The sequence below is a fragment of the Octopus sinensis genome, linkage group LG1 (assembly GCF_006345805.1).
Source record: "Octopus sinensis linkage group LG1, ASM634580v1, whole genome shotgun sequence".
NCBI classification, from domain to species: domain Eukaryota; kingdom Metazoa; phylum Mollusca; class Cephalopoda; order Octopoda; family Octopodidae; genus Octopus; species Octopus sinensis.
In genome coordinates, this window is record NC_042997.1 from 4192841 (window position 1) to 4202840 (window position 10000).

Sequence of the window (10000 nt, forward strand, 5' to 3'; positions counted from 1 at the left end):
GGTTTTTTCCTCGGATTTTATAATTTTTATAAGTTTTTTATATATAATTTTTATAAGTTTTTATATATATATATACATATATATTTGACCTTTTTGTTTATCGCTCGAAGATTGAACGTTTTTTTCTAAAGGGCCAATCAAACAAGTCCATTTCTTTTTAAAGGTGTAGCGTTTGTAAGAGTATAGATTGAATTGATATATCAGTTCCATTCTAGCAAAAACTGTCTGATGAACGGCAACGAGAAACTCAGAGTAACAGATTTTGTTGAAGTTTCTGCTGCTTAAAATAAAGTATATATATATATATATGAGACGTTCTTGTCCGTTTGTTATATGTTAGGACAAGAAATCATTGTAACTTATAATGTGAGGCACCAAAGTGTCAGCATTTTTTAAATCGAATTCCACAAATATAAGACTTTTAAAACCTCTAGTAAGAAAACAAATGTATCTGTAAAGCAATAAGTCATGACATTACGAAATCCACCAAGATTTACAGTTTATGGTTCTAAGTCCAGTAAGGATCTTATAATTTCTAAAATTATACCTAAGGCTTTTTACAACGATTACAGGACGCGCGGAATACACGGCATTGAAACAGTATTATACGAGGACTTTTATTATAGCCACAAGGCTTCTTTCCCTAACTCCCAACCTACGCTTTCTCCACTCTCCCTTTCTTTCTCGCTATGTCTGCGTATGTCCAAACATTGTAACAAAAGCGAGTGAACATGAACACATAGGCATACGAATATATGTGTGTTTGTGTGTCTGACAGTCTGTGTGTATGTGTACGCACGTGTGTTAGTGTGTGAGAAAAAAGTATAGCATATACGCGAATCATTGATAAATAAAACAACGTTTATAGCTCTTTGAGAGGGAAACATTCTAAAGATGAGATAAATAGCTACGTGTGTTTGTGTGTATGCATATATGTGTGTGTATGTGTGAACGTGTGTGTGTGTGCTTGTGTGTTTGATTTTTCATACCTGTATGTGTGAATCACTTTGAAGTACATGATCATGGGTGCTACTATTGGATTTTTGGTCACGTTCTTTTGTGATTGGGCAGTGTGAGAAAGAACAGATATGACAAATATGTTTTTAAAATATTTTTCCCAGCTTCTTCTTTCGCTACATTTAATAATTTAATAATTTTGCTCTAGGTGCTCTGAATTATTTCCGCTTCTCCGCTCATAATGACGCTGGTAATATACTGAGTGAGTCTCAAACTTCATGTTTTGATAGATATTTCATTTTCCTGAAATTTTCTTAAGTATATCATTGTAATTATGTGTGATTAAGATATGGACATTCCATTATTGGGGGAAAAACAATATTATGAGAGAAGAGTAATATATTTGAAGGTGAGACAATGTAAAATATGTTAACGTTTGAAAGTAAGTTAATAAATGAAATACTAATTCTAATCTGGGCTACAACAATATCAAAGTATTGTGTATACTTGTGTTTATATTGGGATGATGTGGATGTGTCAAGCTGCAGTTGACGAATTCGTTGAAGAATCCGTATTTTCTGAGCTGATTTTCATCAGTTGTTTAAGCAGATGATTTAGAACACAGGTTCAACAGATATAAGCTGTACACTTTGGACAAAAAGCTCAGCAGCATTCGTTCTCGCTCCTTATGTTTTAAATGCAAGGCCCTGTGAAGTCCACTTACTTTTCATCCACTTAAAAATCAAATTAAAGGACGAATTTTATAATAACATCGATGTAATCCACTGGGCTCGACAAAATTTGGAACTATCATTAATAGTATTAGGCTTTATCTATGCTTTAATTTAAAGAAACTGCATTCAGTTCTCAACCACAAACTTGAGAGTATTCTGCACAATGAACGTGGAAGTTTCTGATCGGTGGGTGCCACAACTTCTGACACCTGTTTAAAAGTGCAACATGCTGATCACATCGCGCGAAAATCTGACAGTGTTTCAGGTAGATCTATTTGGTTTCTTTGGTGTCTTAACTCTGAGATAGAGACAAGGTGACAAAAAGAAAATCAATCCTACGAAAACACCTCTCCTTACCTACTCCAAAGTAGGCCAAATTCGTTTCATTTGCATCTAAATATGCTAAGAGATAGCTGATGTGTTATACGCCTGACAAAACTGATAATATTTATAAAAATATATATAAGCTTTATGATAAGAGAATGAATTTGCTTGCATTTATATGGAGAGGAATTTGAGTTAGATGTGTGTGGTAACGACAAGTAATATTAGGCAAGGATATTAACAAGCAATTTTTCTTGTGTTTGAAAGTTGTCAGGAAATTGGACACATTCGTCTTTTGTGATTGACTCTTCTTTTGTTTCTTTGTCTCTTCTAACCCCTGGAATGGCAGTTCAAAGAGCTGCTTGTATAAATTCTGGTGGCCTGAAGGCAGCGTGGAAACAGGGTCCCTGCTCAACGACACTACGCCTGAACGTTGTAGCCAATAGTGAAACTAGGATCTCCGAAACGTAATCGCTTGCTCTTCTTCTGGATGGCTACGATCTTTATACCTTCTCTGGTCGGCCTGGATCAAATAGCGTCACAGCGCTTTTTCGGAAACGGTTTGGCTTGAAGGTGAGTACGATTTTCCTCGACGCGGTCCGTACCATGATGGTTATGGACATAAGCAGCAAGGAAGGCAACGGAGGAGCTCAGAGACTAATGGAAGTCTATGCCTCAACTGGAACTGGACGGCCAGATTTCTTTAGACGTCTAGTGTCTTTCATAGGGACATGTCTCTGATTATTATCAATGGGGAACTGAAATATGATCTTAGACACAAGGAATGATAATGTAGGAGCAGTGGATAGGAGAATGGGGTGCGAAATCTTCGGTAACTAGCCCAGACAGTTTCAATTGAAACTGACAGTCTTCACCTCGATCATCCAAATACACTAGTGTGGATGTTGTCAAATCGCAGTGGGTCATCCAGGGCATACTTAAATAGGGATTTTATTAAGCTAGCAGATAGGCACGGTATAAGTTGACCATATTTTCAGATCGTTGGGTTATCAGATCAGAAACTAGGGACCTTTACAGTCAACTTTGGAAAAACAATCAGACTAGTACGTGGTTACTAGTAAATGAGCACGTCCTACCTGGCGCAGAAATATTTCGGGACAGGATTACTAGATTACGTAAACAAGAACTGACGGGAGCTATGTACAACATGTGGTGTGTCTCTCTAGAAAGGAAAATTGGTGAAAGTTAGTTTTAGCAAATATATTGCTTTGGAAAATAACGCTAAAATTAAACTAGTTAGAAGAGGCACATAAAAGCGGGATTGCGAATGACGTTCAAGCTCCGAGAATGGCACTCGACCATTTCGTCGACGTAAAAGAGGGTTGTATTGTCCGAAATAGAGTGCGTAACTTGAAAGACGAAGGCTCAAGAGCGGAGGTTAGCGGAGGCACAGCATGGAAACAAATCTAGGATACACTCTGTGACGGACCGCGGTGGTCATGTGCACTCCACTTCGAAACAGATTAGCGCAGTGTTTCGGCAGTATTTCGCCGACCTCTTTTCGAGGAGTAGCATCCTTGACACTGCAGAAGTTGAGGCTTACCTCGAGGGTATGCCGCACCTATAGAACAAGGAGATTGGGTACTGCAGGAAGCCGATTTCAGTGGAAGAAGTGGATGATCTACTGGGCCGCTGCATTGGCCGGAAATCACTAGGATAGGATGGTCTGCCCTATTAACCGTATGCTCACATGACCGCTTTTACATGCGCCGATTTTAACAGCTCTCTGCTGTTCCTAGTAACAGTCGGAAATCATTGCCCGTTCGAGATAATGTCTTCAGGCACGGAAATGCCAACAACCGAACCTACTCGAGTTGCTTCCAAGGTAGCGAAACCGTCTTGCATGCAATAACTCAGTGTCCGTACGTTAGAAAGTTACGTTTCCTTTGATAACATACGCTTCAAATATTTTTGTTTTGAACGCCTTCTTTAAAGTTATCTTCTCCTTGGAGAATTTCTTTTTCCACTAATTTGTCATGCTACAGAAAAACTAAATAATCATATGGACCCATATCTCGAAGCGATCTAATATGATATTGTGATGCCGTTATACCAGCAGATATCGATATCTGTTCAGAATTAAAACTCCAAATTCACTGATCTGAAGCATAATATCCTTGCTAAAGTGTCTTATTGTTTGGATATGTGTAGCTTCTTGTTCTTGTTCTTTTTTTCTTCTTCTTCTTCTTCTTCTTCTTTTCTCTTCTTCTTCTTCTTCTTCTTCTTCTTCTTCTTCTTCTTCTTCTTCTTCTTCTTCTTCTTCTTCTTCTTTTTCTCCTCTTCTTCTTCTTCTTCTTCTTCTGCTTCTTCTTTTTCGACGTTGTCGTAGTTGATTTATTGTCATCATCATCATCAACATCATCATTATTATTATGGCTGTCAGCTTCGCTCTGTGAATATTATAAAAGTAAAACGCATAATATTGCGTTTATAACATCGTGGACAACAAGATATTTACTGTTGAGTGGTGAGTTTATTTTCGTATTTTGTCTCCCAGCTTTAAGGAACAGGTCAAATGTTTTGTTTCTTGAAACAAAGTTGTATGTGTTTTCCCCGCCAACATGGAGAAAACACAAAACACGGCGATGCTCGGATGTGAGAGAAAGGCAGACATTGAGGAGTGTCCCAAAACGCCAATGAGGGAGTGTGCATGCGTGCGAATGACTTCGGTCTGAAAAAGAAAACAGACGATAGACGTATTTCTCTCCCCGCGAAAAAAAAAAAAAAAAAATTTAAAAAAAACCAGAAAAACAGACAAAACGGACAACGGTGGCAATATTTTCAATGAGGATCACTCAGGAGATCTTTTGTAAAGCAAAGGCTCTGTTTTAAAGAACATTATTCGGAAGGAAAACATTAACTTCGAAAATTTAAGCGGAGAAAACCCTTCCGTGAGCGAAGCAGCGGAGTCGACTGCGAATAACAGCAACAACAAGAACAACAACAACAACAACAGCAACGGCAACATCAGCAGCACCAGTAACAACCACAACCATAACAATAACAAAATTGACAACAGAAACAACAAAACCAACAACGGCAACAAAAAAGCAACAAAACTGACAAAGACAATGAAAGAACTAAGAAGCAAACCACTACAACGGCTTGGAACGGCCTATCAAAGCTTTCTTTCGCTGGAATAGCTAAATTATCTCTCCAGAAAGTAAAATTCTCAGAACATGAATTGTAATATGCTAGATAGCTAACCGAGAGAGATGAACAAGCTGTAAAGTTGGATACACCACCTGAGAAAATCCAAAATACGCACAGTGACGTACCATACAATCGCGTTACAGGCAAGGAGTGTGGAAAGAGCGATAGAGACCCAAATACAACAAGCTTTAGATTCCGCCTGAAATCAAATGGAATATATACAAAGAGGAAAGGCCGATGGAGTGGTTGACTTTCGATTCCACACGAAGGAAGAACGGAGACGTCACTCTCTGAATCCCCTCAAAAGCGGAGCTGTTGCTAGTTCTTACTATTGCGATCAGAGACTGACAAAAAATTATAATGCCAGAAATAGCCATTCCTTGGCTAATTGCAGTGGTGATGATAGACATTGAGGAAATCTCGAAAATCCTCGAAGTCTATCAGACTAAAAAGGAAAACTGGCCTGGGATGGCAGTAGAACTCCTCATTCAAACAGCACAAAAGAAGACGGATCTCATCCCAGACCAGGTCCTTCTTCCTGCAGGCAGCATAATTCCTGATGGAAGTAAACCAAATTGCTAGTTTTGCTTTCTACCTAAGCATTTAGAAATTGACCGCCCCAAGCTATACGAAAAAGAGACGAGCACCTTCTCTCTCTACACCAACAACAGCCACCAGAACTCCAGCGACAACAGCAGCAACACTATCACCATCATCAGATTCAGCCGTAGCACCACCAATACCAACAACCATACCGACACCGAGTTCACATAAACACACCACAGTGCTCGAAGATGTTCCACTTCTTGATGCAGAGTGGGTGGACATAACTGCTGGAGAGACGGACCACTACGAAGACTGGCAGTTGATAATAGAAAAAAAACGTATAAGTGACGGAAGGAAAAATAAACATATGGCCAAGCAACAACAATAACAATCTTAATCGACACAAAAAGCAGCAGGGAAAATATCAACACATCAAAAGCAGACGCCCAACACAAGCACTGTATCGATACCACTGCCTCCTACACATGAAACACAAGCCATTCCACAAATGCAACAACAACTACAACAACAACAACAACAATCGCAAAATATAGACAATAGCATTACAAACAACACAGTAATAGGTACTTTCTTTTGAACAACAACAGTTTTCAAACACAGAATCGCTGGACCAAGAATGCCTTCCGCGTTTAATAACAATCCACCATCTTTTGTTCTTTCAGATATAGTCGGTCGGTATAAAGTTTGGGATTGAGTGAGGTGCACATTGTCAGCGGCTTTGTAGCTCTTCTGTCGAAGTTATATAGCCCTATATTTGCCCATTTCAGAACATGAGCAGAGTAGCTCAACACCCGCATAAACCATGTATTTACGGCTTGAATGGTGTTCCCAACTTTTAATTTTGTTTCAGACCTCCTCCCAATTCTCCTTCCGAACTCGTTACGAACTCTCTCTCTCTCTCTCTCTCTCTCACTCACTCTCTCTCTCTCTCTCATATCTCTTTCCACTATCTTATTGCTCTCCAGCACTCAATTATTTTTATCCCTCATCATTCCGCAGCAATCTCAAGATGTTGCCCCGCCTTAATTTTATGTCATGAATCTTTACCTTCCAGGTTATCTACATAGTATCACGCATTTATCTACCTCCAAACTGCATTCCAGTTTGATCCATATTTTGGATCAGAGAACTTATGTTTATCACATTTTTTGTATGTATCTTGAGGTTATAATTATCATTATTAAGGCGTTGGACTAGCTGAATCGTTAATATGCCGGACAAACAGTTTAGCGGCATTTCTTCTAGTTTTACGCTCTGAGTTCAGATACTGCCGATACGACATTACCTTTTAACCTTTTGCAATCGATAAAATATGAACCAGTTTAACATAGGGTACGACGTAATTTACACAATGTACAATGTAATTTACTTATCCCTTCTCCCGTAATTGCTGGCCATGTGCCAAAATTTGAAATCATTATTATTCGTAGTATTTAAAAAATTTTTGGGTACTTTCATAACAAAAATTTATGTTGATTCCTCACACGTGTCGGTTAATTGCTATTATTACCATTTTTCTAATTTCATTTACGATTTTCAAGTGTTCTCATGGTCACATGTTCCCTGACATAAAATTCAATCCCATCCCATTCATAAAGAATTCAAGCTCCCTTATTTAAAATTATTGACACACTTGCAATAAATAGTTCTTTGCCATTGAGTACCCGAATACAATGATATTTGTAACCGGATAAAAAATTAAGGGACACAGGTGGTATTACGAAGGCAAAATCCTTGTAAGGAATTCGTTCATTTGGAGCATCAGCATTGTCGGTTTAAACTGAATATCTCTACACTAAATATATAGCAGCAAGCAGCATAGAATAATATTTGCAGTATTATCTAAATGTTTAAAATATAACGCATATTAATGTTTCTACTTAAGCGATAGAATATCATATTGAGCTAACAGCTATTATCTTTTACATGTCGTCTGTAATGGAAAAATTCGCAGATAAATATATTAATCATCTCATTCTCAGACATAACATAACGCAACGAGACACAATAACACGTTTTTGCATTTATTCCTATGTATCAATTTATTACATATGATAGTTTTCGCACGTCACATACTTTCTCTTTCTCTCAAAGAATATTGATATTTATAAAAGCATAACAATATATACACTGCATAAAAAAAAACGCGCACATAATCCATTCACATACACACATCTATTTATCTGACTATGTATTTCTAGTTATCTCTCCTTCTCTATCTTTATCTATCAAACTATTCATTTCTGTATGTGTGTGTATATATATATATATATATATATATATATATATATATATATATATATATATATATACGTATGTATACTTATACAAACACATATACGCACACAAACAGTACATGTATGAGCAAAAAGAACATGAGTTAAAATAACTTTAACTTAGATACATATATTTCGCGGCACGTATATGTGAGTACATATGTTTTCATATACGTGATGGTTTTTATTAGTCAATTTGCTCCGGATTTCACCGGTACATTTCAACTTGCTTCAAGATAGAATCTGATATATGCACACATACATACAAACATAGATACACACACACACACACACACACACACCACACACACACACACACATATATATATATATATATATATATATATATATATATATATATATATATATATATATACATATATACATACATACACACATATTCACCTACATGTATGTGTATGGATAAGCACACAAAACCGAGTCTTTTATCAACAGTAACTCAGTATTAAGTATAATATTTTGTATTAAAATATAGGTAATTCAAATTGCATCTTTTTGTAGGACACATCTTTGTGTATAGAAACACACCACCCTCTTCTTCATCAGTGGTAAATGATGAATTAGAAATGGATTTAACATACTATATTGATTTACTAGTTATGCAAATTTGCAGGTTGTGCAACGTGCACAGGATTTTGTAGGTTGTTACTGGTGATGAAGTGAACGAGAACATCTTGCACAAAAATCGATGAAAATATCTAACGAAAGGTATACCAATATTGAAGAAAAATTCGAACAGGGAGACTGTCAAAAGCGATTATCGAAGTATATGAACAGCAGCGAACGACTGGATTTGTGTATATGCATATGTGTGTATGTGCCTGTGTGAGGATGGTGAGAGAATTGCTAAAGTGTGGAAGTAAAAGCTTCCAACTTAACCGCTAATCATGCTGAAAATATGAAACCGATCAAAAGAAATCGGGCAAACGTGTGCAAATTAAAATATTTTCTCAATTAAAACGCTGTAGAATAAGGTAACAGATATACCAGGATCATCACCTAAGAATGTCTCGCTCTACCTACAATGAAAAATCCATCTCGCTTATCCGTAACGTTTTGAATAGTGTCGCACCAAATTCAGAATAATTTCTGTGCATATGTGTGTGTATCTGTCTGTCTGTGTGTGTGTCAAGGCGCGTGGCTTGGTGGTTAGGGTATTCGGCTGGTGATCGCAAGGTCGTGAGTTCAGGTCCCAGCGACACGGTTTGTCCTTGAGCAAGACACTATTTCACGTTGATCCGGTCCATTCAGCTGGCAAGAATGGGTAGTAACTAAATTTCAAAGGGCCAGCCTTGTTATAGTCTGTGTCATGCTGAATCTCCCTGAGAACAACGTTAAGTGTACGCGTGTTCGAGGAGTGCTCAGCTACTTGCACGTTCATTTCATGTCATTTCATGTCATATATATAAGAATGAGTGAATAAATCCTCTTATAGATGCTGTCGTTCTTCTTCTTCTTCTCATTCTCACTCTTCTTCTTCTTCTTCTTCTTCTTCTTCTTCTTCTTCTTCTTCTTCCTTCTTCTTCTTCTTCTTTCTTTTCTTCTTCTTCTTATCTTCTTCTTTTCTTCTTCTTATTCTTTTTTCTTCTTCTTCTTCTTCTTCTTCTTCTTCTTCTTCTTCTTCTTCTTATTATTATTATTATTATTATTATTATTATTATTATTATTATTATTATCATTATATTCAGGAGTTTTATTTTTATAGTGTGCTTTCACTTCACTACCGAGCGCAGCTCTGTGTGCCTTGGGTATGTGCTGTGATTTGTTGTGATAGTTATTGTATGGAAAGTGTTCTGCGTAGGATGTGCGCAGTGCCTAGTAGCGCAATTTTCTGTATGATATATGTGTCTGTAAGTCCTTGTGTTTTTGTTATGTATTTGTCTGAATATTTTTTTATCATGCCTAACGCACCTACTATGATAGGAATTGTTTCTGCTTTCAGATTCC